This window comes from Pseudophryne corroboree, chromosome 8, assembly GCF_028390025.1.
Source record: "Pseudophryne corroboree isolate aPseCor3 chromosome 8, aPseCor3.hap2, whole genome shotgun sequence".
NCBI classification, from domain to species: domain Eukaryota; kingdom Metazoa; phylum Chordata; class Amphibia; order Anura; family Myobatrachidae; genus Pseudophryne; species Pseudophryne corroboree.
The window spans coordinates 176,740,379-176,765,722 of NC_086451.1; the positions used below are offsets into that span (position 1 = coordinate 176,740,379).

General features: G+C 46.5%; 21 non-coding genes and 2 pseudogenes across 21 annotated transcripts; all 23 read right to left on the bottom strand.

Annotated features, from left to right (window-relative positions):
• Window positions 1–61: 61 nt before the first annotated feature.
• On the bottom strand, window positions 62–225 carry LOC134951012 (U1 spliceosomal RNA). The gene has a single exon (XR_010183828.1). It is a non-coding gene; the product is annotated as a U1 spliceosomal RNA (small nuclear RNA).
• A 670-nt stretch (window positions 226–895) lies between these two features.
• On the bottom strand, window positions 896–1,058 carry LOC134952070 (U1 spliceosomal RNA). Its single transcript, XR_010184685.1, has one exon. It is a non-coding gene; the product is annotated as a U1 spliceosomal RNA (small nuclear RNA).
• A 152-nt stretch (window positions 1,059–1,210) lies between these two features.
• On the bottom strand, window positions 1,211–1,374 carry LOC134951403 (U1 spliceosomal RNA). Its single transcript, XR_010184150.1, has one exon. It is a non-coding gene; the product is annotated as a U1 spliceosomal RNA (small nuclear RNA).
• A 695-nt stretch (window positions 1,375–2,069) lies between these two features.
• Window positions 2,070–2,211, bottom strand: LOC134953333 (U1 spliceosomal RNA; annotated as a pseudogene).
• Window positions 2,212–2,363: 152 nt separating this feature from the next.
• LOC134951312 (U1 spliceosomal RNA) lies at window positions 2,364–2,527 on the bottom strand. The gene has a single exon (XR_010184076.1). It is a non-coding gene; the product is annotated as a U1 spliceosomal RNA (small nuclear RNA).
• A 671-nt stretch (window positions 2,528–3,198) lies between these two features.
• Window positions 3,199–3,361, bottom strand: LOC134953073 (U1 spliceosomal RNA). Its single transcript, XR_010185408.1, has one exon. It is a non-coding gene; the product is annotated as a U1 spliceosomal RNA (small nuclear RNA).
• Window positions 3,362–3,502: 141 nt separating this feature from the next.
• On the bottom strand, window positions 3,503–3,666 carry LOC134951503 (U1 spliceosomal RNA). Its single transcript, XR_010184231.1, has one exon. It is a non-coding gene; the product is annotated as a U1 spliceosomal RNA (small nuclear RNA).
• A 670-nt stretch (window positions 3,667–4,336) lies between these two features.
• On the bottom strand, window positions 4,337–4,499 carry LOC134953233 (U1 spliceosomal RNA). The gene has a single exon (XR_010185507.1). It is a non-coding gene; the product is annotated as a U1 spliceosomal RNA (small nuclear RNA).
• Window positions 4,500–4,651: 152 nt separating this feature from the next.
• On the bottom strand, window positions 4,652–4,815 carry LOC134951206 (U1 spliceosomal RNA). Its single transcript, XR_010183990.1, has one exon. It is a non-coding gene; the product is annotated as a U1 spliceosomal RNA (small nuclear RNA).
• Window positions 4,816–7,146: 2,331 nt separating this feature from the next.
• Window positions 7,147–7,288, bottom strand: LOC134952810 (U1 spliceosomal RNA; annotated as a pseudogene).
• A 152-nt stretch (window positions 7,289–7,440) lies between these two features.
• On the bottom strand, window positions 7,441–7,604 carry LOC134950992 (U1 spliceosomal RNA). Its single transcript, XR_010183813.1, has one exon. It is a non-coding gene; the product is annotated as a U1 spliceosomal RNA (small nuclear RNA).
• A 661-nt stretch (window positions 7,605–8,265) lies between these two features.
• Window positions 8,266–8,428, bottom strand: LOC134952921 (U1 spliceosomal RNA). Its single transcript, XR_010185296.1, has one exon. It is a non-coding gene; the product is annotated as a U1 spliceosomal RNA (small nuclear RNA).
• Window positions 8,429–8,580: 152 nt separating this feature from the next.
• Window positions 8,581–8,744, bottom strand: LOC134950304 (U1 spliceosomal RNA). The gene has a single exon (XR_010183245.1). It is a non-coding gene; the product is annotated as a U1 spliceosomal RNA (small nuclear RNA).
• Window positions 8,745–11,366: 2,622 nt separating this feature from the next.
• LOC134953608 (U1 spliceosomal RNA) lies at window positions 11,367–11,529 on the bottom strand. Its single transcript, XR_010185679.1, has one exon. It is a non-coding gene; the product is annotated as a U1 spliceosomal RNA (small nuclear RNA).
• A 152-nt stretch (window positions 11,530–11,681) lies between these two features.
• LOC134951314 (U1 spliceosomal RNA) lies at window positions 11,682–11,845 on the bottom strand. Its single transcript, XR_010184077.1, has one exon. It is a non-coding gene; the product is annotated as a U1 spliceosomal RNA (small nuclear RNA).
• A 671-nt stretch (window positions 11,846–12,516) lies between these two features.
• LOC134953234 (U1 spliceosomal RNA) lies at window positions 12,517–12,679 on the bottom strand. Its single transcript, XR_010185508.1, has one exon. It is a non-coding gene; the product is annotated as a U1 spliceosomal RNA (small nuclear RNA).
• A 152-nt stretch (window positions 12,680–12,831) lies between these two features.
• Window positions 12,832–12,995, bottom strand: LOC134951504 (U1 spliceosomal RNA). The gene has a single exon (XR_010184232.1). It is a non-coding gene; the product is annotated as a U1 spliceosomal RNA (small nuclear RNA).
• A 671-nt stretch (window positions 12,996–13,666) lies between these two features.
• Window positions 13,667–13,829, bottom strand: LOC134953355 (U1 spliceosomal RNA). Its single transcript, XR_010185534.1, has one exon. It is a non-coding gene; the product is annotated as a U1 spliceosomal RNA (small nuclear RNA).
• A 152-nt stretch (window positions 13,830–13,981) lies between these two features.
• LOC134950817 (U1 spliceosomal RNA) lies at window positions 13,982–14,145 on the bottom strand. Its single transcript, XR_010183670.1, has one exon. It is a non-coding gene; the product is annotated as a U1 spliceosomal RNA (small nuclear RNA).
• A 670-nt stretch (window positions 14,146–14,815) lies between these two features.
• LOC134952749 (U1 spliceosomal RNA) lies at window positions 14,816–14,978 on the bottom strand. Its single transcript, XR_010185183.1, has one exon. It is a non-coding gene; the product is annotated as a U1 spliceosomal RNA (small nuclear RNA).
• A 152-nt stretch (window positions 14,979–15,130) lies between these two features.
• Window positions 15,131–15,294, bottom strand: LOC134950565 (U1 spliceosomal RNA). Its single transcript, XR_010183463.1, has one exon. It is a non-coding gene; the product is annotated as a U1 spliceosomal RNA (small nuclear RNA).
• Window positions 15,295–15,964: 670 nt separating this feature from the next.
• Window positions 15,965–16,127, bottom strand: LOC134952603 (U1 spliceosomal RNA). The gene has a single exon (XR_010185093.1). It is a non-coding gene; the product is annotated as a U1 spliceosomal RNA (small nuclear RNA).
• A 152-nt stretch (window positions 16,128–16,279) lies between these two features.
• LOC134950783 (U1 spliceosomal RNA) lies at window positions 16,280–16,443 on the bottom strand. Its single transcript, XR_010183642.1, has one exon. It is a non-coding gene; the product is annotated as a U1 spliceosomal RNA (small nuclear RNA).
• Window positions 16,444–25,344: the final 8,901 nt, after the last annotated feature.

Consider the following 25,344-nt stretch of genomic DNA (forward strand, 5'->3'; position numbering starts at 1 on the left):
AAGAAGAACAAGGCTAGAGGAAAATCTGAGACAAAGAAATCTGACTTTTACCAGAGCTGACCAGAGGAAAGCACAAACACAGTCCCCCACTACCACAAATAATGCAGTCGAGTTTCCCACATTTGTGGAAATCACAGGGGTCAGCATAGCCAGAATGCAATGAATGAACCTCACCCTGGGAGAACAATCTTCATGACCATGGTATCTCCTATGCAAAATAAGTATGATTTGGGATAGGGCTGGGGAGGGCCGCTGCTCAGGCACATCTCTGTCAAGTAAAGGAGATTCAACTGAGGCAGCACAAGGGAACTCTCATCTGGGGACAACAACTGCAGGGAGAACACATATTTTCAGATGAACATGGGAGGGCAGAAGGCTACCTAATACTGAAGCACCCCCAAACAACAAACAAAATGCAACAACTAGTGCAAGCATTCCTGGGGGAAGGCCTGCAGCAGATGGATTTGCATATGGTGATGTCATCCAAGCAGTGGGTCAAAGTTGGCTTCAACCCTCGTCTGCATATGAAAAGAGAAAAGGGGCGTGCAGGGCATGGCAGCCTTTTGCGGCGCTTGGATGACCCCTAGCTCGCATTAAACACCTCCACCCTCCTTCGGTGTGGGGCTCATGTTGGCTATGCCCCAGCCCCTGAAGCATTCAAGCTGATTTCTTGCAGCAGTTGGCACTGTAACAGCTCCAGAGCTGCTCTGTAAGGCAAATAAAAGGGTGTGGGACCTGCAGCACTACCTGTAGTTCGCATTGTGCGTTGGAAGGCAAAAAGTAAGCAGACGGGAGAAGACAGGATAGTGCGCAAGGGCATAGAAGGGAGCGGCTCAAGAAAAGAGAAGTGGAAACAGACAGCAAACTAGGCTGGAGAGAGACCTGAGACAAAGAGATCTGAATTATACGAGAGCCGACCAGGGGAAACACAAATTATGCAGTCAAGTTTCCCACATTTGGGGAAATCGCAGGAGCAGCACACCCAGAGTGCAATGGGTGAGCCTTGCCCTGGGAGAAGCACCTTCATGATCATAGTATCTCACCTGGCAGGTAAGTAGGAGTTGGGCTAGAGCTGGGGAGAGTCGCTGCTCGGGCACCCCCCTGTCAAGTGAAGGAGATCCAACTGAGGCAGCACAAGGAAACTCTCGAAAGAAGAACAAGGCTAGAGGAAGATCTGAGACAAAGAAATCTGACTTTTACCAGAGCTGACCAGAGGAAAGCACAAACACAGTCACTCACTACCACAAATAATGCAGTCAAGTTTCCCACATTTGGGGAAATCACAGGGGTCAGCATACCCAGAATGCAATGAATGAACCTCACCCTGGGAGAACAATCTTCATGACCATGGTATCTCCTATGCAAAATAAGTATGATTTGGGATAGGGCTGGGGAGGGCCGCTGCTCAGGCACATCTCTGTCAAGTAAAGGAGATTCAACTGAGGCAGCACAAGGGAACTCTCATCTGGGGACAACAACTGCAGGGAGAACACATATTTTCAGATGAACAAGGGAGGGCAGAAGGCTGCCTAATACTGAAGCACCCCCAAACAACAAACCAAATGCAACAACTAGTACAAGCATTCCTGGGGGAAGGTCTGCAGAAGACGGATTTGCATACGGTGATGTCATCCAAGCAGTGGGCCAAAGTTGGCTGGAACCCTCATCTGCATATGAAAAGAGAAAAGGGGTATGCAGGGCATGGCGGCCTTTTGCGGCGCTAGGATGACCCCTAGTTCGCATTAAATACCCCCACCCTCCTTCTCTGTGGGGCTCATGTTGGCCATGCCCCAGCCCCTGAAGCATTCAAGCTGATTTCTTGCAGCAGCTGGGCACTGTAACAGCTCCAGAGCTGCTCTGTAAGGCAAGTAAAAGGGTGTGGGCCCTGCAGCACTACCTGTAGTTTGCATTGTGCATTGTAAGGCACAAAGTAAGCAGACGGGAGGAGAAGTCAGGATAGTGCACAAGGGTATAGAAGGGAGGGGCTCAAGAAAAAAGAAGTGGAAACAGACAGCAAACTAGGCTGGAGAGAGACCTGAGACAAAGAGATCTGAATTATATGAGAGCCGACCAGGGGAAACACAAATTACGCAGTCAAGTTTCCCACATTTGGGGAAATCACAGGGGCAGCACACCCAGAGTGCAATGGGTGATCCTTGCCCAGGGAGAAGCAACTTCATGATCATAGTATCTCACCTGGCAGGTAAGTAGGAGTTGGGCTAGAGCTGGGGAGGGTCGCTGCTCGGGCACCCCCCTGTCAAGTGAAGTAGATCCAACTGAGGCAGCACAAGGGAACTCTCGAAAGAAGAACAAGGCTAGAGGAAGATCTGAGACAAAGAAATCTGACTTTTACCAGAGCTGACCAGAGGAAAGCACAAACACAGTCCCCCACTACCACAAATAATGCTGTCAAGTTTACCACATTTGGGGAAATAACAGGGGTCAGCATACCCAGAATGCAATGAATGAACCTCACCCTGGGAGAACAATCTTCATGACCATGGTATCTCCTATGCAAAATAAGTATGATTTGGGATAGGGCTGGGGAGGGCCGCTGCTCAGGCACATCTCTGTCAAGTAAAGGAGATTCAACTGAGGCAGCACAAGGGAACTCTCATCTGGGGACAACAACTGCAGGAGTTACACATATTTTCAGATGAACATGGGAGGGCAGAAGGCTGCCTAATACTGAAGCACCCCCAAACAACAAACCAAATGCAACAACTAGTGCAAGCATTCCTGGGGGAAGGCCTGCAGCAGATTGATTTGCATATGGTGATGTCATCCAAGCAGTGGGTCAAAGTTGGCTTCAACCCTCGTCTGCATATGAAAAGAGAAAATTGGCATGCAGGGCATGGCGGCCTTTTGCGGTGCTTGGATGACCCCTAGTTCGCATTAAACACCTCCACCCTCCTTCGGTGTGGGGCTCATGATGGCTATGCCCCAGCCCCTGAAGCATTCAAGCTGATTTCTTGCAGCAGCTGGGCACTGTAACAGCTCCAGAGCTGCTCTGTAAGGCAAGTAAAAGGGTGTGGGCCCTGCAGCACTACCTGTAGTTTGCATTGTGCGTTGGAAGGCACAAAGTAAGCAGACGGGAGAAGTCAGGATAGTGCGCAAGGGCATAGAAGGGAGCAACTCAAGAAAAGAGAAGTGGAAACAGACTGCAAATTAGGCTGGAGAGTGACCTGAGACAAAGAGATCTGAATTATACGAGAGCCGACCAGGTGAAACACAAATTATGCAGTCAAGTGTCCAACATTTGGGAAAACCGCAGGAGTAGCACACCCAGAGTGCAATGGGTGAGCCTTGCCCTGGGAGAAGCACCTTCATGATCATAGTATCTCACCTGGCAGGTAAGTAGGAGCTGGGGAGGGTCGCTGCTCGGGCACCCCCCTGTCAAGTGAAGGAGATCCAACTGAGGCAGCACAAAGGAACTCTCGAAAGAAGAACAAGGCTAGAGGAAGATCTGAGACAAAGAAATCTGACTTTTACCAGAGCTGACCAGAGGAAAGCACAAACACAGTCCCTCACTACCACAAATAATGCAGTCCAGTTTCCCACATTTGGGGAAATCACAGGGGTCAGCATACCCAGAATGCAATGAATGAACCTCACCCTGGGAAAACAATCTTCATGACCATGGTATCTCCTATGCAAAATAAGTATGATTTGGGATAGAGCTGGGGAGGGCCGCTGCTCAGGCACATCTCTGTCAAGTAAATGAGATTCAACTGAGGCAGCACAAGGGAACTCTCATCTGGGGGCAACAACTGCAGGGAGAACACATATTTTCAGATGAACATGGGAGGGCAGAGGCTGCCTAATACTGAAGCACCCCCAAACAACAAACCAAATGCAACAACTAGTGCAAGCATTCCTGGGGGAAGGCCTGCAGCAGATGGATTTGCATATGGTGATGTCATCCAAGCAGTGGGTCAAAGTTGGCTTCAACCCTCATCTGCATATGAATAGAGAAGAGGGGCGTGCAGGGCATGGCGGCCTTTTGCGGCGCTTGGATGACCCCTAGTTCGCATTAAACACCTCCACCCTCCTTCGGTGTGGGGCTCATGATGGCTATGCCCCAGCCCCTGAAGCATTCAAGCTGATTTCTTGCAGCAGCTGGGCACTGTAACAGCTCCAGAGCTGCTCTGTAAGGTAAGTAAAAGGGTGTGGGCCCTGCAGCACTACCTGTAGTTTGCATTGTGCGTTGGAAGGCACAAAGTAAGCAGACGGGAGAAGTCAGGATAGTGCGCAAGGGCATAGAAGGGAGCAACTCAAGAAAAGAGAAGTGGAAACAGACTGCAAATTAGGCTGGAGAGAGACCTGAGACAAAGAGATCTGAATTATACGAGAGCCGACCAGGTGAAACACAAATTATGCAGTCAAGTGTCCAACATTTGGGGAAACCGCAGGAGTTGCACACCCAGAGTGCAATGGGTGAGCCTTGCCCTGGGAGAAGCACCTTCATGATCATAGTATCTCACCTGGCAGGTAAGTAGGAGCTGGGCTAGAGCTGGGGAGGGTCGCTGCTCGGGCACCCCCCTGTCAAGTGAAGGAGATCCAACTGAGGCAGCACAAGGGAACTCTCGAAAGAAGAACAAGGCTAGAGGAAGATCTGAGACAAAGAAATCTGACTTTTACCAGAGCTGACCAGAGGAAAGCACAAACACAGTCCCTCACTACCACAAATAATGCAGTCCAGTTTCCCACATTTGGGGAAATTACAGGGGTCAGCATACCCAGAATGCAATGAATGAACCTCACCCTGGGAAAACAATCTTCATGACCATGGTATCTCCTATGCAAAATAAGTATGATTTGGGATAGAGCTGGGGAGGGCCGCTGCTCAGGCACATCTCTGTCAAGTAAAGGAGATTCAACTGAGGCAGCACAAGGGAACTCTCATCTGGGGGCAACAACTGCAGGGAGAACACATATTTTCAGATGAACATGGGAGGGCAGAGGCTGCCTAATACTGAAGCACCCCCAACAACAAACCAAATGCAACAACTAGTGCAAGCATTCCTGGGGGAAGGCCTGCAGCAGATGGATTTGCATATGGTGATGTCATCCAAGCAGTGGGTCAAAGTTGGCTTCAACCCTCATCTGCATATGAATAGAGAAGAGGGGCGTGCAGGGCATGGCGGCCTTTTGCGGCGCTTGGATGACCCCTAGTTCGCATTAAACACCTCCACCCTCCTTCGGTGTGGGGCTCATGTTGGCTATGCCCCAGCCCCTGAAGCATTCAAGCTGATTTCTTGCAGCAGCTGGGCACTGTAACAGCTCCAGAGCTGCTCTGTAAGGCAAGTAAAAGGGTGTGGGCCCTGCAGCACTACCTGTAGTTTGCATTGTGCATTGTAAGGCACTAAGTAAGCAGACGGGAGGAGAACTAAAACAAAATCACCAAGTAGGCGCACAATACCAATGATGTTGATAAAAACACAATTTATTAACATAAAACCAATGACAAACTGATTAAAAAACACAACACTACACAGAGCATATAACTGAGGTATTATACCTTATAATTCACACATAAAGTGTATTATTAAGTGAAAGGGACACTGAAATGCAGGAGAACCCGTCTCTGTAAGATAGGGTTAATCTCTCACATTAATTCCATATCAGACAGTTTAAATGAAAAGGAAGTCCTGTAAACTGATGTAATAAGCGTTTGTGACCATAAAGGTATCCGGATTTAAATAATGTTTCCTTGGAGCAAAATAAACCAACCGATTAATGTTACTCACAGAGACGTAATGATCTCTTGCTGCACGGGATAAATGGTTAAGGAACCGCTTGTTATCACCCTGTGCATGGGTGAGACATCCGTCAGCGGTATATTCAGATGAAAGCCATTTCTTTCTGTGCAGCACCAGTTGCCTGTATCAGACCACCATACAGATCCTCCAGCTTGCTGAGCGACGCCCGGCCGGGCAGGAGGTAACAATGTTCCAAATGCAAGGAGAGTTAGAGTGGAATGATTGAATCACAGGCTGGATCATTCACCGGTGACTTGTAACGGACGGCTGAAAGTGATGGATGTCGTGCTCCGTGGGACACTTAATGGTCAAGTGTGGCCCTTTCTTCTGTACCCTCAACGCGTTTCTCCGCACCTAAGGCGGCTTCTTCAAGAGGCAGAGACACTCTGCCTCTTGAAGAAGCCGCCTTAGGTGCGGAGAAACGCGTTGAGGGTACAGAAGAAAGGGCCACACTTGACCATTAAGTGTCCCACGGAGCACGACATCCATCACTTTCAGCCGTCCGTTACAAGTCACCGGTGAATGATCCAGCCTGTGATTCAATCATTCCACTCTAACTCTCCTTGCATTTGGAACATTGTTACCTCCTGCCCGGCCGGGCGTCGCTCAGCAAGCTGGAGGATCTGTATGGTTGTCTGATACAGGCAACTGGTGCTGCACAGAAAGAAATGGCTTTCATCTGAATATACCGCTGACGGATGTCTCACCCATGCACAGGGTGATAACAAGCGGTTCCTTAACCATTTATCCCGTGCAGCAAGAGATCATTACGTCTCTGTGAGTAACATTAATCGGTTGGTTTATTTTGCTCCAAGGAAACATTATTTAAATCCGGATACCTTTATGGTCACAAACGCTTATTACATCAGTTTACAGGACTTCCTTTTCATTTAAACTGTCTGATATGGAATTAATGTGAGAGATTAACCCTATCTTACAGAGACGGGTTCTCCTGCATTTCAGTGTCCCTTTCACTTAATAATACACTTTATGTGTGAATTATAAGGTATAATACCTCAGTTATATGCTCTGTGTAGTGTTGTGTTTTTTAATCAGTTTGTCATTGGTTTTATGTTAATAAATTGTGTTTTTATCAACATCATTGGTATTGTGCGCCTACTTGGTGATTTTGTTTTAGTTGTTTTACTTTCAGGAGGCCGGCTACCTCCTTACCAAGTGGCTGCCATTATCAGTGCTATATTTGCACGACCCTGTTCAGCGCCTAAAAACCTTTTTTTCGTTTGTATTTCCAGACGGGAGGAGAAGTCAGGATAGTGCACTAGGGTATAGAAGGGAGGGGCTCAAGAAAAAAGAAGTGGAAACAGACAGCAAACTAGGCTGGAGAGAGACCTGAGACAAAGAGATCTGAATTATATGAGAGCTGACCAGGGGAAACACAAATTATGCAGTCAAGTTTCCCACATTTGGGGAAATCGCAGGAGCAGCACACCCAGAGTGCAATGGGTGATCCTTGTCCTGGGAGAAGCAACTTCATGATCATAGTATCTCACCTGGCAGGTAAGTAGGAGTTGGGCTAGAGCTGGGGAGGGTCGCTGCTCGGGCACCCCCCTGTCAAGTGAAGTAGATCCAACTGAGGCAGCACAAGGAAACTCTCGATAGAAGAACAAGGCTAGAGGAAGATCTGAGACAAATAAATCTGACTTTTACCAGAGCTGACCAGAGGAAAGAACAAACACAGTCCCCCACTACCACAAATAATGCAGTCGAGTTTCCCACATTTGTGGAAATCACAGGGGTCAGCATACCCAGAATGCAATGAATGAACCTCACCCTGGGAGAACAATCTTCATGACCATGGTATCTCCTATGCAAAATAAGTATGACTTGGGATAGGGCTGGGGAGGGCCGCTGCTCAGGCACATCTCTGTCATGTAAAGGAGATTCAACTGAGGCAGCACAAGGGAACTCTCATCTGGGGACAACAACTGCAGGGAGAACACATATTTTCAGATGAACATGGTAGGGCAGAAGGCTGCCTAATACTGAAGCACCCCCAAACAACAAACCAAATGCAACAACTAGTGCAAGCATTCCTGGGGGAAGGCCTGCAGCAGATGGATTTGCATATGGTGATGTCATCCAAGCAGTGGGTCAAAGTTGGCTTCAACCCTCGTCTGCATATGAAAAGAGAAAAGGGGCGTGCAGGGCATGGCGGCCTTTTGCGGCACTTGGATGACCCCTAGTTCGCATTAAACACCTCCACCCTCCTTCGGTGTGGGGCTATGCCCCAGCCCATGAAGCATTAAAGCTGATTTCTTGCAGCAGCTGGGCACTGTAACAACTCCAGAGCTGTTCTGTAAGGAAAGTAAAAGGGTGTGGGCCCTGCAGCACTACCTGTAGTTTGCATTGTGCGTTGGAAGGCACAAAGTAAGCAGACGGGAGAAGTCAGGATAGTGAGCAAGGGCATAGAAGGGAGCAACTCAAGAAAAGAGAAGTGGAAACAGACAGCAAACTAGGCTGGAGAGAGACCTGAGACAAAGAGATCTGAATTATACGAGAGCCGACCAGGGGAAACACAAATTATGCAGTCAAGTGTCCAACATTTGGGGAAACCGCAGGAGCAGCACACCCAGAGTGCAATGGGTGAGCCTTGCCCTGGGAGAAGCACCTTCATGATCATAGTATCTCACCTGGCAGGTAAGTAGGAGTTGGGCTAGAGCTGGGGAGGGTCGCTGCTCGGGCACCCCCCTGTCAAGTGAAGGAGATCCAACTGAGGCAGCACATGGAAACTCTCGAAAGAAGAACAAGGCTAGAGGAAGATCTGAGACAAATAAATCTGACTTTTACCAGAGCTGACCAGAGGAAAGCACAAACACAGTCCCCCACTACCACAAATAATGCAGTTGAGTTTCCCACATTTGGGGAAATCACAGGGGTCAGCATACCCAGAATGCAATGAAAGAACCTCACCCTGGGAGAACAATCTTCATGACCATGGTATCTCCTATGCAAAATAAGTATGATTTGGGATAGGGCTGGGGAGGGCTCAGGCACATCTCTGTCAAGAATTTATAAAGTCTATACATATATATAACCAAATGTCAATAAATATATATAGAACCCAGTGCTCCTATCAAAACTTATCTATTTCACCAATTTGTTGCTTATTTAATCTTTATACATCTATTAATTTTCACCATATATTATAAAATGGTGCTCCCATAGGTAGTACTGTTCTACCAATAATAAACCAAATTTTAAAGATAATCACACTTGTTATCAAGGGAGCGCAAAAAATAAAATATACAAGCTCTTTATTTTTAAAAAAATATATATAGACAGAAGAAACCCACATTCAATAAAATACAATGGAGTCAACATATATAGGCACCACTATCCATATCTAAATGTAATCAGGATCTATTTCATATTGCCCTTGATGACAACGGAATGTTTATTAAAGTGTCCAAAAAATCCTCCTGGATACAGCTGTTGTAATTTAATCGTTACTTTCCAATTGTAATTGATACATTAAATTCCTTCTTGTGGATGAACAGCAACAGTTGTAACCAACGCCTCTTATTTACTGCAGTTAAAGTTCATATGTAACTCACGTGAGTAATGAAAGAAAACAGGGGGAGAGCGCTGTGATGGTTGGTGAAACACAGCGGTATGCTACGACCCCCGTTAACCGTGGCTGGATCTTATTGGCACTCGCGGTCGGGATATTTCTCCCTGCCGTGGGGTAGAGACCTCCTTTTGCTCGGTCTCAAATTGCTTTTTCCCCTTCACCGCTGTCTTTACATCAGACGTCCGCCGTGATGTAGCTCGTTCATGAACGGGCTTATATCTCAGCAATCAGAGTGTCCGGTAATCACCTTCCTTACGCGTTTCTCCGCTGTTATCCAAGAGCGGTTTCGTCAGAGGATACATCAGCAGCCTAGCAGGCTCTTTTTAAAATGCACCGGACCAATAGTATTACTAATTAGTTGATTGGATACATACATGTACTAATTGGATGCATACATGTAATGACTCACATATGGAACAACTTTCTAATTGCAATTGCACATATAAAGGCATTTCATAATATAAAAATAAGCAACATGGTGATTAAAAATAATAATAAAATAAGCAACAAGGTGGTTTAAAAAATAACAGAAAATATATAATCTATATACAGATTAACCTATAATCTTTCAATCAATACCTCATATCTATAATCACATATACATAATTCAGAGACTCAGCACTAAGGATCCCCATTTACTTATATAAAACCTTTTAGGGTAACATAAATCCATGCCACTACTAAAGCAGTTCTTGTGGCGCAGGGGAAACATCACCTGCACTCTATGCAGCTAGTCCCATGTTCGAATCCAACCTGCTCAGCTTAACATCCATATTATTTATTTACTTTTAATGGGATCATTCTATCAATTCATTTTTACCTTTAATTTTTGTTAATATTATTTCTATATTTCATTATTTTAACCCCTGGAATAATTACATTGCTGTTTAAACAACAAAAAGAATTGAAGAAAAAATAAATATTAAACAGACAATTTAAGGATTCGAAGATTTAAATATTTAAAGATTTTAAAATTTAAAACAGGGAGGGGGGGAGAGGGAGGGGGGCCTTTTGGGAGAAGGAGGGGGAAAAAATAAAAATAGAAAAAAAATATATATATATAGAACCAAGAGAAAGTGTAAAAAGAGGATGGAGGAAGAAATCTGATGTTCATCATTACTAGTGGATTTTACTAAGGAACATTAAAGGAATACACACAACAGGATTATACAGTTTCATCCTAAGAGGAAAGCTGTTTCCAAAATAGCTACTTCTAATAATTTTGTTTATTTATTAAACATACAATAAATGGATATTCAATAAATAATATATTAGGTAAATCAATAGATAAAATCTTCAGAGACTGCCAATGTTGTTCAGTTCGATGCTCTCATTCAGACCATCAGGTGTAAGGGTACCCAAAGAAAAAATCCAAAATGCCTCCCTTGTCAAGTAAAGGAGATTCAACTGAGGCAGCACAAGGGAACTCTCATCTGGGGACAACAACTGCAGGGAGAACACATATTTTCAGATGAACATGGGAGGGCAGAAGGCTGCCTAATACTGAAGCACCCCCAAACAACAAACCAAATGCAACAACTAGTACAAGCATTCCTGGGGGAAGGCCTGCAGCAGATGGATTTGCATATGGTGATGTCATCCAAGCAGTGGGTCAAAGTTGGCTTCAACCCTCGTCTGCATATGAAAAGAGAAAAGGGGCGTGCAGGGCATGGCGGCCTTTTGCGGCGCTTGGATGACCCCTAGTTCGCATTAAACACCTCCACCCTACTTCGGTGTGGGGCTCATGTTGGCTATGCCCCAGCCCCTGAAGCAATCAAGCTGATTACTTGCAGCAGCTGGGCACTGTAATAGCTCCAGAGCTGCTCTGTAAGGCAACTAAAAGGGTGTGGGCCCTGCAGCACTACCTGTAGTTCGCATTGTGCGTTGGAAGGCACAAAGTAAGCAGACGGGAGAAGTCAAGATAGTGCGCAAGGCATAGAAGGGAGTGGCTCAAGAAAAGAGAAGTGTAAACAGACAGCAAACTAAGCTGGAGAGAGACATGAGACAAAGAGATCTGAATTATACGAGAGCCGACCAGGGGAAACACAAATTATGCAGTCAAGTTTCCCACATTTGGGGAAATCGCAGGAGCAGCACACCCAGAGTGCAATTGGTGAGCCTTGCCCTGGGAGAAGCACCTTCATGATCATAGTATCTTACCTAGCAGGTAAGAAGGAGTTGGGCTAGAGCTGGGGAGGGTCGCTGCTCGGGCACCCCCCTGTCAAGTGAAGGAGATCCAACTGAGGCAGCACAAGGGAACTCTCGAAAGAAGAACAAGGCTAGAGGAAGATCTGAGACAAAGAAATCTGACTTTTACCAGAGCTGACCAGAGGAAAGCACAAACACAGTCCCCCACTACCACAAATAATGCTGTCAAGTTTACCACATTTGGGGAAATAACAGGGGTCAGCATACCCAGAATGCAATGAATGAACCTCACCCTGGGAGAACAATCTTCATGACCATGGTATCTCCTATGCAAAATAAGTATGATTTGGGATAGGGCTGGGGAGGGCCGCTGCTCAGGCACATCTCTGTCAAGTAAAGGAGATTCAACTGAGGCAGCACAAGGGAACTCTCATCTGGGGACAACAACGGCAGGAGGTACACATATTTTCAGATGAACATGGGAGGGCAGACGGCTGCCTAATACTGAAGCACCCCCAAACAACAAACCAAATGCAACAACTAGTGCAAGCATTCCTGGGGGAAGGCCTGCAGCAGATGGATTTGCATATGGTGATGTCATCCAAGCAGTGGGTCAAAGTTGGCTTCAACCCTCGTCTGCATATGAAAAGAGAAAATTGGCATGCAGGGCATGGCGGCCTTTTGCGGTGCTTGGATGACCCCTAGTTCGCATTAAACACCTCCACCCTCCTTCGGTGTGGGGCTCATGATGGCTATGCCCCAGCCCCTGAAGCATTCAAGCTGATTTCTTGCAGCAGCTGGGCACTGTAACAGCTCCAGAGCTGCTCTGTAAGGCAAGTAAAAGGGTGTGGGCCCTGCAGCACTACCTGTAGTTTGCATTGTGCGTTGGAAGGCACAAAGTAAGCAGACGGGAGAAGTCAGGATAGTGCGCAAGGGCATAGAAGGGAGCAACTCAAGAAAAGAGAAGTGGAAACAGACTGCAAATTAGGCTGGAGAGAGACCTGAGACAAAGAGATCTGAATTATACGAGAGCCGACCAGGTGAAACACAAATTATGCAGTCAAGTGTCCAACATTTGGGGAAACCGCAGGAGTTGCACACCCAGAGTGCAATGGGTGAGCCTTGCCCTGGGAGAAGCACCTTCATGATCATAGTATCTCACCTGGCAGGTAAGTAGGAGCTGGGCTAGAGCTGGGGAGGGTCGCTGCTCGGGCACCCCCCTGTCAAGTGAAGGAGATCCAACTGAGGCAGCACAAGGGAACTCTCGAAAGAAGAACAAGGCTAGAGGAAGATCTGAGACAAAGAAATCTGACTTTTACCAGAGCTGACCAGAGGAAAGCACAAACACAGTCCCTCACTACCACAAATAATGCAGTCCAGTTTCCCACATTTGGGGAAATCACAGGGGTCAGCATACCCAGAATGCAATGAATGAACCTCACCCTGGGAAAACAATCTTCATGACCATGGTATCTCCTATGCAAAATAAGTATGATTTGGGATAGAGCTGGGGAGGGCCGCTGCTCAGGCACATCTCTGTCAAGTAAAGGAGATTCAACTGAGGCAGCACAAGCGAACTCTCATCTGGGGACAACAACTGCAGGGAGAACACATATTTTCAGATGAACATAGGAGGGCAGAAGGCTGCCTAATACTGAAGCACCCCCAAACAACAAACCAAATGCAACAACTAGTGCAAGCATTCCTGGGGGAAGGCCTGCAGCAGATGGATTTGCATATGGTGATGTCATCCAAGCAGTGGGTCAAAGTTGGCTTCAACCCTCATCTGCATATGAATAGAGAAGAGGGGCGTGCAGGGCATGGCGGCCTTTTGCGGCGCTTGGATGACCCCTAGTTCGCATTAAACACCTCCACCCTCCTTCGGTGTGGGGCTCATGTTGGCTATGCCCCAGCCCCTGAAGCATTCAAGCTGATTTCTTGCAGCAGCTGGGCACTGTAACAGCTCCAGAGCTGCTCTGTAAGGCAAGTAAAAGGGTGTGGGCCCTGCAGCACTACCTGTAGTTCGCATTGTGCGTTGGAAGGCAAAAAGTAAGCAGACGGGAGAAGTCAGGATAGTGCGCAAGGGTATAGAAGGGAGCGGCTCAAGAAAAGAGAAGTGGAAACAGACAGCAAACTAGGCTGGAGAGAGACCTGAGACAAAGACATCTGAATTATACGAGAGCCGACCAGGGGAAACACAAATTATGCAGTCAAGTTTCCCGCATTTGGGGAAATCACAGGGGCAGCACACCCAGAGTGCGATGGGTGAGCCTTGCCCTAGGAGAAGCACCTACATGATCATTGTATCTCACCTGGCAGGTAAGTAGGAGTTGGGCTAGAGCTGGGGAGGGTCGCTGCTCGGGCACCCCCCTGTCAAGTGAAGGAGATCCAACTGAGGCAGCACAAGGGAACTCTCGAAAGAAGAACAAGGCTAGAGGAAGATCTGAGACAAAGAAATCTGTCTTTTACCAGAGCTGACCAGAGGAAAGCACAAACACAGTCCCCCACTACCACAAATAATGCAGTCGAGTTTCCAACATTTGGGGAAATCACAGGGGTCAGCATACCCAGAATGCAATGAATGAACCTCACCCTGGGAGAACAATCTTCATGACCATGGTATCTCCTATGCAAAATAAGTATGATTTGGGATAGGGCTGGGGAGGGCCGCTGCTCAGGCACATCTCTGTCAAGTAAAGGCGATTCAACTGAGGCAGCACAAGGGAACTCTCATCTGGGGACAACAACTGCAGGGAGAACACATATTTTCAGATGAACATGGGAGGGCAGAAGGCTGCCTAATACTGAAGCACCCCCAAACAACAAACCAAATGCAACAACTAGTGCAAGCATTCCTGGGGAAGGCCTGCAACAGATGGATTTGCATATGGTGATCTCATCCAAGCAGTGGGTCAAAGTTGGCTTCAACCCTCGTCTGCATATGAAAAGAAAAAAGGGATGTGCAGGGCATGGCGGCCTTTTGCGGCGCTTGGATGACCCCTAATTCGCATTAAACATCTCCACCCTCCTTCGGTGTGGGGCTCATGTTGGCTATGCCCCAGCCCCTGAAGCATTCAAGCTGATTTCTTGCAGCAGCTGGGCACTGTAACAGCTCCAGAGCTGCTCTGTAAAGCATGTAAAAGGGTGTGGGCCCTGCAGCACTACCTGTAGTTTGCATTGTGCGTTGGAAGGCACAAAGTAAGCACACAGGAGAGGTCAGAATAGTGCGCAAGGGCATAGAAGGGAGCGGCTCAAGAAAAGAGAAGTGGAAACAGACAGCAAACTAGGCTGGAGAGAGACCTGAGACAAAGAGATCTGAATTATACGAGAGCCGACCAGGGGAAACACAAATTATGCAGTCAAGTTTCCCACATTTGAGGAAATCACAGGGGCAGCACACCCAGAGTGCAATGGGTGAGCCTTGCCCTGGGAGAAGCACCTACATGATCATAGTATCTCACCTGGCAGGTAAGTAGGAGTTGGGCTAGAGCTGGGGAGGGTCGCTGCTCGGGCACCCCCCTGTCAAGTGAAGGAGATCCAACTGAGGCAGCACAAGGGAACTCTCGAAAGAAGAACAAGGCTAGAGGAAGATCTGAGACAAAGAAATCTGACTTTTACCAGAGCTGACCAGAGGAAAGCACAAACACAGTCCCCCACTACCACAAATAATGCAGTCAAGTTTCCCACATTTGGGGAAATCACAGGGGTCAGCATACCCAGAATGCAATGAATGAACCTCACCCTGGGAGAACAATCTTCATGACCATGGTATCTCCTATGCAAAATAAGTATGATTTGGGATAGGGCTGGGGAGGGCCGCTGCTCAGGCACATCTCTGTCAAGTAAAGGCGATTCAACTGAGGCAGCACAAGGGAACTCTCATCTGGGGACAACAACTGCAGGGAGAACACATATTTTCAGATGAACATGGGAGGGCAGAAGGCTGCCTAATACTGAAGCACCCCCAAACAACAAACCAAATGCAACAACTAGTGCAAGCATTCCTGGGGAAGGCCTGCAGCAGATGGATTTGCATATGGTGATGTCATCCAAGCAGTGGGTCAAAGTTGGCTTCAACCCTCGTCTGCATATGAAAAGAAAAAAGGGATGTGCAGGGCATGGCGGCCTTTTGCGGCGCTTGGATGACCCCTAATTCGCATTAAACATCTCCACCCTCCTTCGGTGTGGGGCTCATGTTGGCTATGCCCCAGCCCCTGAAGCATTCAAGCTGATTTCTTGCAGCAGCTGGGCACTGTAACAGCTCCAGAGCTGCTCTGTAAGGCAAGTAAAAGGGTGTGGGCCCTGCAGCACTACCTGTAGTTTGCATTGTGCGTTGGAAGGCACAAAGTAAGCAGACAGGAGAGGTCAGAATAGTGCGCAAGGGCACAGAAGGGAGCGGCTCAAGAAAAGAGAAGTGGAAACAGACAGCAAACTAGGCTGGAGAGAGACCTGAGACAAAGAGATCTGAATTATACGAGAGCCGACCAGGGGAAACACAAATTATGCAGTCAAGTGTCCCACATTTGGGGAAATCGCAGGAGCAGCACACCCAGAGTGCAATGGGTGAGCCTTGCCCTGGGAGAAGCACCTACATGATCATAGTATCTCACCTGGCAGGTAAGTAGGAGTTGGGCTAGAGCTGGGGAGGGTCGCTGCTCGGGCACCCCCCTGTCAAGTGAAGGAGATCCAACTGAGGCAGCACAAGGGAACTCTCGAAAGAAGAACAAGGCTAGAGGAAGAAATGAGACAAAGAAATCTGACTTTTACCAGAGCTGACCAGAGGAAAGCACAAACACAGTCCCCCACTACTACAAATAATGCAGTCAAGTTTCCCACATTTGGGGAAATCACAGGGGTCAGCATACCCAGAATGCAATGAATGAACCTCACCCTGGGAAAACAATCTTCATGACCATGGTATCTCCTATGCAAGATAAGTATGATTTGGGATAGGGCTGGAGAGGGCCGCTGCTCAGGCACATCTCTGTCAAGTAAAGGAGATTCAACTGAGGCAGCACAAGGGAACTCTCATCTGGGGACAACAACTGCAGGGAGAACACATATTTTCAGATGAACATGGGAGGGCAGAAGGCTGCCTAATACTGAAGCACCCCCAAACAACAAACCAAATGCAACAACTAGTGCAAGCATTCCTGGGGGAAGGCCTGCAGCAGATTGATTTGCATATGGTAATGCCATCCAAGCAGTGGGTCAAAGTTGGCTTTAACCCTCGTCTGCATATGAAAAGAGAAAAGGGGCGTGCAGGGCATGGCGGCCTTTTGCGGCGCTTGGATGACCTCTAGTTCGCATTAAACACCTCCACCCTCCTTCGGTGTGGGGCTCATGTTGGCTATGCCCCAGCCCCTGAAGCATTCAAGCTGATTTCTTGCAGCAGCTGGGCACTGTAACAGCTCCAGAGCTGCTCTGTAAGGCAAGTAAAAGGGTGTGGGCCCTGCAGCACTACCTGTAGTTTGCATTGTGCATTGGAAGGCACAAAGTAAGCAGACGGGAGAAGTCAGGATAGTGCGCAAGGGCATAGAAGGGAGCGGCTCAAGAAAAGAAAAGTGGAAACAGACAGCAAACTAGGCTGGAGAGCTCTTCTGTCTATATTTTGCAAACCTGCTCTTGTCCTCTCCAGCTGCTCCATGTAGATTTGACGTCTGGAAAGGTGCATAACCCACTGACAAGCAGGCACACTCCTGCATGAGTTTTCTCTCTCACTAGCTGGATGATACACAATCATTTGCATGTGCTCCACCTCCGACACACCACCCACCCAACCACCCAGTGACCAGAGCCACCCACAAGCCAACTGGCTCCGTGATTTAATTTGCACAGTGTAGTCATCCAGGCAGCATGTCCTTCTCAATGGAAGGATCTCTGGTTCCATGGAATCTTCCACATTGGAATGCTGTGGAACAAAAATGATTTAAATATTCAGCTTGCTAGCATTCAATGTACCTGCGGCTTGGCTCTAGCACATGGGTCTTCATCCTGTGGCCCTCCAGCTGCTGTGAAACTACACATCCCAGCATGCCCTGCCACAGTTTTGCTATTAAGGTATGCTAAAACTGAGGCAGGGCATGCTGGGATGTGTAGTTCCACAGCAGCTGGAGGGTCGCAGGTTGAAGACCCATGTTCTAGCATGCCTGTTCTATGATGCATGTACCGTGATGTCACAATCAGCTTGGAATGGGGTGTCTAGCAGGCATTTGCTGACAGCCACTTGAGGGAGACACACATCAGGAGATGCAGCATATCGGAGGTCTTCGATGCCTTTCCAGCAAATGCACACCACCTGCTGCTGGTCTGGACACAAAACAATGCCCACAATCGAAGTCCCAAAATGCCCAACTACAGGATTCATGTAAGTAGTGAATTTAGGAATGAATTTAGAAGTAGGAAATTAAGTTAGTTCACAAGTACATTCAAATTCAGATCTAAAGTCTAGGTAGGCCTCATGTCCTGGCAGCCCCCAGCACTTAAAAATGCCTTGATTAGAGGTAGGGAATTAAATGGAGATAAGAAGTAGACGCAAAATAAGACTCCACAGAGCAGTTATCAGGTGTCTTTATCAATTGTTGCATTTAAAAAATCAAGCAATTAGGGAACACAATGTTGCAACAATGTAACCCTATTTGCAAAATAGTACTAAATAAGTTTGTCGATGTAAGACATTTGCAAAGGCGCATTTAAAACACGCTGGAAAATGCAACTGAATCTGTTTTTGGAGGCTAGAATAGGAAATGTGCATCGGTCCAACAAGAACTGAAAGCTCTTCTACCATCTTCCTTTTCTGAAAAGCCATTTAATATATGGTTCCCAGATAGGGGACATATCAGATATTGCCTTTCAAAAGCAGCAAATATCATACCACTTCTATTGCCATCAAAGATAAACATTGATTGTTTTCAGATATTGGATTGAAAAAGCAGTCTTTATTGACATAAAGAAGCAAAAAAACATACATAAACATTACACACATAAGTACTGTGTTGCAGCACAGATAAAACACAATACAAATGCTGTCGGTATAGTACAGTTCAAGAACTACAGCACAGGCCAGCCTACACTATAAATCATGAACTGCACTATACATTTAAACTATACAATAATACAACAGTTAATAAGGCTATGTGTGTGGAGTGTAAGAGGGTGAGGGAATCACAAGCCCGAAGCTTTATTGAAAGACAGACACATATAAAGGGAGGATTAATAAATACAAAGATATCCTTTACTATAGAATGTAGTCCAATCCGGTCTTTCAACTCTTCCACAACTGAAAAACGGATAGTGTTCCCAAGCCTTCCATCCTGGAATATCTTCAGTCTCTCGCCAATGAAGAAAACAATCCCTCCAGCAGACTCTTCAACCACGATACAAGATCACAGCCAAAAGTGCAAGAAGCAACTACACTTGCGTTTAACCAAAATGGCTAAAACTTAGTGAAGGAAAGTGCAGTGCACCAAAACATAAGCTGACACAATCATGGAGAATGCGCCAGCATATATGCTCTTCTATCTATATTTTGCAAACCTGCTCTTGTCCCCTCCAGCTGCTCCATGTAGATTTGACGCCTGGCAAGGTGCATAACCCACTGACAAGCAGGCACACTCCTGCATGAGTTTTCACTCTCACTAGCTGGATGATACACATTCATTTGCATGTGCTCCACCTCCGACACACCGCCCACCCAACCACCCAGTCACCAGAGCCACCCACAAGCCAACTGGCTCCGTGATTTAATTTGCACAGTGCAGTCATCCAGGCAGCATGTCCTTCTCAATGGAATAATCTCTGGTTCCATGGAATCTTCCGCATTGGAATGCTGCGGAACAAAAAGGATTTAAACATTCAGCTTGCTAGCATTCAATGTACCTGCGGCTTGGCTCTAGCACATGGGTCTTCATCCTGTGGCCCTCCAGCTGCTGTGAAACTACACATCCCAGCATGCCCTGCCACAGTTTTGCTATTAAGGTATGCTAAAACTGAGGCAGGGCATGCTGGTATATGTAGTTCCACAGCAGCTGGAGGGTCGCAGGTTGAAGACCCATATTCTAGCATGCCTGTTCTATGATGCATGTTCCGTGTAGAGATGAGCGGGTTCGGTTTCTTTGAATCCGAACCCGCACGAACTTCACTTTTTTTTCCACGGGTCCGAGCGACTCGGATCTTCCCGCCTTGCTCGGTTAACCCGAGCGCGCCCGAACGTCATCATGACGCTGTCGGATTCTCGCGAGACTCGGATTCTATATAAGGAGCCGCGCGTCGCCGCCATTTTCACTCGTGCATTGAGATTGATAGGGAGAGGACGTGTCTGGCGTCCTCTCCATTAGAATAGAGATAGATAGATTAGATAGAGAGAGATTGTGCAGAGTCGCAGACAGAGTTAGTTTACCACAGTCAGTGACCAGTGCAGTTGCTAGTTAACTTTTATTTAATATAATATATCCGTTCACTTCTCTCTGCTATATCCGTTCTCTGCCTGAAAAAAAAAACGATACACAGCACAGTCAGTCACACAGTGTGACTCAGTCTGTGTGCACTCAGCTCAGCCCAGTGTGCTGCACAGTCATCAATGTATAAATTAAAAGCTTATAATTAATTGTGGGGGAGACTGGGGAGCACTGCAGGTTGTTAGCAGGAGCCAGGAGTACAATTATATTAATTAACAGTGCACACTTTTGCTGCAGGAGTGGTGACCAGTGCCTGACCACCAGTATAGTATTGTTGTATACTACTAATATCTCTTTAAATATCAACCAGTCTATATTAGCAGCAGACACAGTACAGTGCGGTAGTTCACGGCTGTGGCTACCTCTGTGTCGGCACACGGCAGGCAGTCCGTCCGACCAGAATTGTATTATTTATTATTATATACCTACCACCTAACCGTGGTTTTTTTTTCATTCTTTATACCGTCATAGTGTCATCCTAATTGTTACGAGTATACTACTATCTCTTTATCAACCAGTGTACAGTGCGGTAGTTCACGGCTGTGGCTACCTCTGTGTCGGCACACGGCAGGCAGTCCGTCCGACCAGAATTGTATTATTTATTATTATATACCTACCACCTAACCGTGGTTTTTTTTTCATTCTTTATACCGTCATAGTGTCATCCTAATTGTTACGAGTATACTACTATCTCTTTATCAACCAGTGTACAGTGCGGTAGTTCACGGCTGTGGCTACCTCTGTGTCGGCACACGGCAGGCAGTCCGTCCGACCAGAATTGTATTATTTATTATTATATACCTACCACCTAACCGTGGTTTTTTTTTCATTCTTTATACCGTCATAGTGTCATCCTAATTGTTACGAGTATACTACTATCTCTTTATCAACCAGTGTACAGTGCGGTAGTTCACGGCTGTGGCTACCTCTGTGTCGGCACACGGCAGGCAGTCCGTCCGACCAGAATTGTATTATTTATTATTATATACCTACCACCTAACCGTGGTTTTTTTTTCATTCTTTATACCGTCATAGTGTCATCCTAATTGTTACGAGTATACTACTATCTCTTTATCAACCAGTGTACAGTGCGGTAGTTCACGGCTGTGGCTACCTCTGTGTCGGCACACGGCAGGCAGTCCGTCCGACCAGAATTGTATTATTTATTATTATATACCTACCACCTAACCGTGGTTTTTTTTTCATTCTTTATACCGTCATAGTGTCATCCTAATTGTTACGAGTATACTACTATCTCTTTATCAACCAGTGTACAGTGCGGTAGTTCACGGCTGTGGCTACCTCTGTGTCGGCACACGGCAGGCAGTCCGTCCGACCAGAATTGTATTATTTATTATTATATACCTACCACCTAACCGTGGTTTTTTTTTCATTCTTTATACCGTCATAGTGTCATCCTAATTGTTACGAGTATACTACTATCTCTTTATCAACCAGTGTACAGTGCGGTAGTTCACGGCTGTGGCTACCTCTGTGTCGGCACACGGCAGGCAGTCCGTCCGACCAGAATTGTATTATTTATTATTATATACCTACCACCTAACCGTGGTTTTTTTTTCATTCTTTATACCGTCATAGTGTCATCCTAATTGTTACGAGTATACTACTATCTCTTTATCAACCAGTGTACAGTGCGGTAGTTCACGGCTGTGGCTACCTCTGTGTCGGCACACGGCAGGCAGTCCGTCCGACCAGAATTGTATTATTTATTATTATATACCTACCACCTAACCGTGGTTTTTTTTTCATTCTTTATACCGTCATAGTGTCATCCTAATTGTTATGAGTATACTACTATCTCTTTATCAACCAGTGTACAGTGCGGTAGTTCACGGCTGTGGCTACCTCTGTGTCGGCACACGGCAGGCAGTCCGTCCGACCAGAATTGTATTATTTATTATTATATACCTACCACCTAACCGTGGTTTTTTTTTCATTCTTTATACCGTCATAGTGTCATCCTAATTGTTACGAGTATACTACTATCTCTTTATCAACCAGTGTACAGTGCGGTAGTTCACGGCTGTGGCTACCTCTGTGTCGGCACACGGCAGGCAGTCCGTCCGACCAGAATTGTATTATTTATTATTATATACCTACCACCTAACCGTGGTTTTTTTTTCATTCTTTATACCGTCATAGTGTCATCCTAATTGTTACGAGTATACTACTATCTCTTTATCAACCAGTGTACAGTGCGGTAGTTCACGGCTGTGGCTACCTCTGTGTCGGCACACGGCAGGCAGTCCGTCCGACCAGAATTGTATTATTTATTATTATATACCTACCACCTAACCGTGGTTTTTTTTTCATTCTTTATACCGTCATAGTGTCATCCTAATTGTTACGAGTATACTACTATCTCTTTATCAACCAGTGTACAGTGCGGTAGTTCACGGCTGTGGCTACCTCTGTGTCGGCACACGGCAGGCAGTCCGTCCGACCAGAATTGTATTATTTATTATTATATACCTACCACCTAACCGTGTTTTTTTTTTCATTCTTTATACCGTCATAGTGTCATCCTAATTGTTACGAGTATACTACTATCTCTTTATCAACCAGTGTACAGTGCGGTAGTTCACGGCTGTGGCTACCTCTGTGTCGGCACACGGCAGGCAGTCCGTCCGACCAGAATTGTATTATTTATTATTATATACCTACCACCTAACCGTGGTTTTTTTTTCATTCTTTATACCGTCATAGTGTCATCCTAATTGTTACGAGTATACTACTATCTCTTTATCAACCAGTGTACAGTGCGGTAGTTCACGGCTGTGGCTACCTCTGTGTCGGCACACGGCAGGCAGTCCGTCCGACCAGAATTGTATTATTTATTATTATATACCTACCACCTAACCGTGGTTTTTTTTCCATTCTTTATACCGTCATAGTGTCATCCTAATTGTTACGAGTATACTACTATCTCTTTATCAACCAGTGTACAGTGCGGTAGTTCACGGCTGTGGCTACCTCTGTGTCGGCACACGGCAGGCAGTCCGTCCGACCAGAATTGTATTATTTATTATTATATACCTACCACCTAACCGTGGTTTTTTTTTCATTCTTTATACCGTCATAGTGTCATCCTAATTGTTACGAGTATACTACTATCTCTTTATCAACCAGTGTACAGTGCGGTAGTTCACGGCTGTGGCTACCTCTGTGTCGGCAGTCGGCAGGCAGTCCGTCCATCCATAATTGTATTATTATTATAATATATACCACCTAACCGTGGTTTTTTTTTCATTCTTTATACCGTCGTCATAGTGTCATACTAGTTGTTACGAGTATACTACTATCTCTTTATCAACCAGTGTACAGTGCGGTAGTTCACGGCTGTGGCTACCTCTGTGTCGGCAGTCGGCAGGCAGTCCGTCCATCCATAATTGTATTATTATTATAATATATACCACCTAACCGTGGTTTTTTTTTCATTCTTTATACCGTCGTCATAGTGTCATACTAGTTGTTACGAGTATACTACTATCTCTTTATCAACCAGTGTACAGTGCGGTAGTTCACGGCTGTGGCTACCTCTGTGTCGGCAGTCGGCAGGCAGTCCGTCCATCCATAATTGTATTATTATTATAATATATACCACCTAACCGTGGTTTTTTTTTCATTCTTTATACCGTCGTCATAGTGTCATACTAGTTGTTACGAGTATACTACTATCTCTTTATCAACCAGTGTACAGTGCGGTAGTTCACGGCTGTGGCTACCTCTGTGTCGGCAGTCGGCAGGCAGTCCGTCCATCCATAATTGTATTATTATTATAATATATACCACCTAACCGTGGTTTTTTTATACCACCTAACCGTGGCAGTCCGTCCATAATTGTATACTAGTATCCAATCCATCCATCTCCATTGTTTACCTGAGGTGCCTTTTAGTTCTGCCTATAAAATATGGAGAACAAAAAAGTTGAGGTTCCAAAATTAGGGAAAGATCAAGATCCACTTCCACCTCGTGCTGAAGCTGCTGCCACTAGTCATGGCCGAGACGATGAAATGCCAGCAACGTCGTCTGCCAAGGCCGATGCCCAATGTCATAGTACAGAGCATGTCAAATCCAAAACACCAAATATCAGAAAAAAAAGGACTCCAAAACCTAAAATAAAATTGTCGGAGGAGAAGCGTAAACTTGCCAATATGCCATTTACCACACGGAGTGGCAAGGAACGGCTGAGGCCCTGGCCTATGTTCATGGCTAGTGGTTCAGCTTCACATGAGGATGGAAGCACTCAGCCTCTCGCTAGAAAACTGAAAAGACTCAAGCTGGCAAAAGCACCGCAAAGAACTGTGCGTTCTTTGAAATCCCAAATCCACAAGGAGAGTCCAATTGTGTCGTTTGCGATGCCTGACCTTCCCAACACTGGACGTGAAGAGCATGCGCCTTCCACTATTTGCATGCCCCCTGCAAGTGCTGGAAGGAGCACCCGCAGTCCAGTTCCTGATAGTCAGATTGAAGATGTCAGTGTTGAAGTACACCAGGATGAGGAGGATATGGGTGTTGCTGGCGCTGGGGAGGAAATTGACCAGGAGGATTCTGATGGTGAGGTGGTTTGTTTAAGTCAGGCACCCGGGGAGACACCTGTTGTCCGTGGGAGGAATATGGCCGTTGACATGCCAGGTGAAAATACCAAAAAAATCAGCTCTTCGGTGTGGAGGTATTTCACCAGAAATGCGGACAACAGGTGTCAAGCCGTGTGTTCCCTTTGTCAAGCTGTAATAAGTAGGGGTAAGGACGTTAACCACCTCGGAACATCCTCCCTTATACGTCACCTGCAGCGCATTCATAATAAGTCAGTGACAAGTTCAAAAACTTTGGGTGACAGCGGAAGCAGTCCACTGACCAGTAAATCCCTTCCTCTTGTAACCAAGCTCACGCAAACCACCCCACCAACTCCCTCAGTGTCAATTTCCTCCTTCCCCAGGAATGCCAATAGTCCTGCAGGCCATGTCACTGGCAAGTCTGACGAGTCCTCTCCTGCCTGGGATTCCTCCGATGCATCCTTGCGTGTAACGCCTACTGCTGCTGGCGCTGCTGTTGTTGCCGCTGGGAGTCGATGGTCATCCCAGAGGGGAAGTCGTAAGCCCACTTGTACTACTTCCAGTAAGCAATTGACTGTTCAACAGTCCTTTGCGAGGAAGATGAAATATCACAGCAGTCATCCTACTGCAAAGCGGATAACTGAGGCCTTGGCATCCTGGGTGGTGAGAAACGTGGTTCCGGTATCCATCATTACTGCAGAGCCAACTAGAGACTTGTTGGAGGTACTGTGTCCCCGGTACCAAATACCATCTAGGTTCCATTTCTCTAGGCAGGCGATACCGAAAATGTACACAGACCTCAGAAAAAG